This window comes from Osmia lignaria, unplaced genomic scaffold, assembly GCF_051020975.1.
Source record: "Osmia lignaria lignaria isolate PbOS001 unplaced genomic scaffold, iyOsmLign1 scaffold0006, whole genome shotgun sequence".
Lineage (NCBI taxonomy): Eukaryota > Metazoa > Arthropoda > Insecta > Hymenoptera > Megachilidae > Osmia > Osmia lignaria.
Window position 1 is genome coordinate 187501 of NW_027478163.1, and position 5000 is coordinate 192500.

Here is a 5000-nt window from a genome sequence, read left to right on the forward strand (position 1 = left end):
AAAGCAACACGCCGTTGGAACTTTGAAAAATTTCGATGCGTCGCCAAAGTTCGTACTTTTCGATAAAATCTTCGTCCTATGATACATTTCGATCAAGAACTACATTGATCGTCATGAAACTGTTTTTTTTTTTGGGAGACGTGTACGCTCCTTTTCATAAAGGAGACTATCTTATTGCGAAAGTCAAAATCGCACGCTCTCACGGCGATTTGCCCCCGTATACGCCTGGGCGTAAGCCCGTGCGTCGCCGACCTAGCGGCCTGCCGATCGGTATTTAGAGGGAGGCACTTTGAAAGCAACACGCCGTTGGAACTTTGAAAAATTTCGATGCGTCGCCAAAGTTCGTACTTTTCGATAAAATCTTCGTCCTATGATACATTTCGATCAAGAACTACATTGATCGTCATGAAACTGTTTTTTTTTTTGGGAGACGTGTACGCTCCTTTTCATAAAGGAGACTATCTTATTGCGAAAGTCAAAATCGCACGCTCTCACGGCGATTTGCCCCCGTATACGCCTGGGCGTAAGCCCGTGCGTCGCCGACCTAGCGGCCTGCCGATCGGTATTTAGAGGGAGGCACTTTGAAAGCAACACGCCGTTGGAACTTTGAAAAATTTCGATGCGTCGCCAAAGTTCGTACTTTTCGATAAAATCTTCGTCCTATGATACATTTCGATCAAGAACTACATTGATCGTCATGAAACTGTTTTTTTTTTTGGGAGACGTGTACGCTCCTTTTCATAAAGGAGACTATCTTATTGCGAAAGTCAAAATCGCACGCTCTCACGGCGATTTGCCCCCGTATACGCCTGGGCGTAAGCCCGTGCGTCGCCGACCTAGCGGCCTGCCGATCGGTATTTAGAGGGAGGCACTTTGAAAGCAACACGCCGCTGGAACTTTGAAAAATTTCGGGGCAAAGCAATACGCGGCTGGGACTTTGAAATATTTCGGAGCGCACCTAAAGTTCGTTATTTTGGCTAAACGGAGCGAAAATCTGCATTTATACCATCACGGACGTTAGTTTAATAGCGTTTAACGATGGATCCACGGTACAGAATGCAAAAATATGATTGTTAAAATTTTCGACTAATCGGTTCTAAGAGGCGAAGCAATACGCCGCTGGGACTTTGAAATATTTCGAAGCGCACCTAAAGTTCGTTATTTTGGCTAAACGGAGCGAAAATCTGCATTTATACCATCACGGACGTTAGTTTAATAGCGTTTAACGATGGATCCACGGTACAGAATGCAAAAATATGATTGTTAAAATTTTCGACTAATCGGTTCTAAGAGGCGAAGCAATACGCCGCTGGGAATTTGAAATATTTCGGAGCGCACCTAAAGTTCGTTATTTTGGCTAAACGGAGCGAAAATCTGCATTTATACCATCACGGACGTTAGTTCAATAGCGTTTAACGATCGATCCACGGTACAGAATGCAAAAATATGATTGTTAAAATTTTCGACTAATCGGTTCTAAGAGGCGAAGCAATACGCCGCTGGGACTTTGAAATATTTCGAAGCGCACCTAAAGTTCGTTATTTTGGCTAAACGGAGCGAAAATCTGCATTTATACCATCACGGACGTTAGTTTAATAGCGTTTAACGATGGATCCACGGTACAGAATGCAAAAATATGATTGTTAAAATTTTCGACTAATCGGTTCTAAGAGGCGAAGCAATACGCCGCTGGGACTTTGAAATATTTCGGAGCGCACCTAAAGTTCGTTATTTTGGCTAAACGGAGCGAAAATCTGCATTTATACCATCACGGACGTTAGTTCAATAGCGTTTAACGATCGATCCACGGTACAGAATGCAAAAATATGATTGTTAAAATTTTCGACTAATCGGTTCTAAGAGGCGAAGCAATACGCCGCTGGGACTTTGAAATATTTCGGAGCGCACCTAAAGTTCGTTATTTTGGCTAAACGGAGCGAAAATCTGCATTTATACCATCACGGACGTTAGTTTAATAGCGTTTAACGATGGATCCACGGTACAGAATGCAAAAATATGATTGTTAAAATTTTCGACTAATCGGTTCTAAGAGGCGAAGCAATACGCCGCTGGGACTTTGAAATATTTCGGAGCGCACCTAAAGTTCGTTATTTTGGCTAAACGGAGCGAAAATCTGCATTTATACCATCACGGACGTTAGTTTAATAGCGTTTAACGATGGATCCACGGTACAGAATGCAAAAATATGATTGTTAAAATTTTCGACTAATCGGTTCTAAGAGGCGAAGCAATACGCCGCTGGGACTTTGAAATATTTCGGAGCGCACCTAAAGTTCGTTATTTTGGCTAAACGGAGCGAAAATCTGCATTTATACCATCACGGACGTTAGTTTAATAGCGTTTAACGATGGATCCACGGTACAGAATGCAAAAATATGATTGTTAAAATTTTCGACTAATCGGTTCTAAGAGGCGAAGCAATACGCCGCTGGGACTTTGAAATATTTCGGAGCGCACCTAAAGTTCGTTATTTTGGCTAAACGGAGCGAAAATCTGCATTTATACCATCACGGACGTTAGTTCAATAGCGTTTAACGATCGATCCACGGTACAGAATGCAAAAATATGATTGTTAAAATTTTCGACTAATCGGTTCTAAGAGGCGAAGCAATACGCCGCTGGGACTTTGAAATATTTCGGAGCGCACCTAAAGTTCGTTATTTTGGCTAAACGGAGCGAAAATCTGCATTTATACCATCACGGACGTTAGTTCAATAGCGTTTAACGATGGATCCACGGTACAGAATGCAAAAATATGATTGTTAAAATTTTCGACTAATCGGTTCTAAGAGGCGAAGCAATACGCCGCTGGGACTTTGAAATATTTCGGAGCGCACCTAAAGTTCGTTATTTTGGCTAAACGGAGCGAAAATCTGCATTTATACCATCACGGACGTTAGTTCAATAGCGTTTAACGATCGATCCACGGTACAGAATGCAAAAATATGATTGTTAAAATTTTCGACTAATCGGTTCTAAGAGGCGAAGCAATACGCCGCTGGGACTTTGAAATATTTCGGAGCGCACCTAAAGTTCGTTATTTTGGCTAAACGGAGCGAAAATCTGCATTTATACCATCACGGACGTTAGTTTAATAGCGTTTAACGATGGATCCACGGTACAGAATGCAAAAATATGATTGTTAAAATTTTCGACTAATCGGTTCTAAGAGGCGAAGCAATACGCCGCTGGGACTTTGAAATATTTCGGAGCGCACCTAAAGTTCGTTATTTTGGCTAAACGGAGCGAAAATCTGCATTTATACCATCACGGACGTTAGTTCAATAGCGTTTAACGATGGATCCACGGTACAGAATGCAAAAATATGATTGTTAAAATTTTCGACTAATCGGTTCTAAGAGGCGAAGCAATACGCCGCTGGGACTTTGAAATATTTCGGAGCGCACCTAAAGTTCGTTATTTTGGCTAAACGGAGCGAAAATCTGCATTTATACCATCACGGACGTTAGTTCAATAGCGTTTAACGATCGATCCACGGTACAGAATGCAAAAATATGATTGTTAAAATTTTCGACTAATCGGTTCTAAGAGGCGAAGCAATACGCCGCTGGGACTTTGAAATATTTCGGAGCGCACCTAAAGTTCGTTATTTTGGCTAAACGGAGCGAAAATCTGCATTTATACCATCACGGACGTTAGTTTAATAGCGTTTAACGATGGATCCACGGTACAGAATGCAAAAATATGATTGTTAAAATTTTCGACTAATCGGTTCTAAGAGGCGAAGCAATACGCCGCTGGGACTTTGAAATATTTCGGAGCGCACCTAAAGTTCGTTATTTTGGCTAAACGGAGCGAAAATCTGCATTTATACCATCACGGACGTTAGTTTAATAGCGTTTAACGATGGATCCACGGTACAGAATGCAAAAATATGATTGTTAAAATTTTCGACTAATCGGTTCTAAGAGGCGAAGCAATACGCCGCTGGGACTTTGAAATATTTCGGAGCGCACCTAAAGTTCGTTATTTTGGCTAAACGGAGCGAAAATCTGCATTTATACCATCACGGACGTTAGTTCAATAGCGTTTAACGATCGATCCACGGTACAGAATGCAAAAATATGATTGTTAAAATTTTCGACTAATCGGTTCTAAGAGGCGAAGCAATACGCCGCTGGGACTTTGAAATATTTCGGAGCGCACCTAAAGTTCGTTATTTTGGCTAAACGGAGCGAAAATCTGCATTTATACCATCACGGACGTTAGTTTAATAGCGTTTAACGATGGATCCACGGTACAGAATGCAAAAATATGATTGTTAAAATTTTCGACTAATCGGTTCTAAGAGGCGAAGCAATACGCCGCTGGGACTTTGAAATATTTCGGAGCGCACCTAAAGTTCGTTATTTTGGCTAAACGGAGCGAAAATCTGCATTTATACCATCACGGACGTTAGTTTAATAGCGTTTAACGATGGATCCACGGTACAGAATGCAAAAATATGATTGTTAAAATTTTCGACTAATCGGTTCTAAGAGGCGAAGCAATACGCCGCTGGGACTTTGAAATATTTCGGAGCGCACCTAAAGTTCGTTATTTTGGCTAAACGGAGCGAAAATCTGCATTTATACCATCACGGACGTTAGTTCAATAGCGTTTAACGATCGATCCACGGTACAGAATGCAAAAATATGATTGTTAAAATTTTCGACTAATCGGTTCTAAGAGGCGAAGCAATACGCCGCTGGGACTTTGAAATATTTCGGAGCGCACCTAAAGTTCGTTATTTTGGCTAAACGGAGCGAAAATCTGCATTTATACCATCACGGACGTTAGTTTAATAGCGTTTAACGATGGATCCACGGTACAGAATGCAAAAATATGATTGTTAAAATTTTCGACTTATCGGTTCTGGATCACTGAAAAATCAAAAAAAATTATTAATTTTGATTAATTAAATTACATATGTAGTTTTATATTGTTATAGTCTCGTATTTGTTAATGTTTTGTCGTAA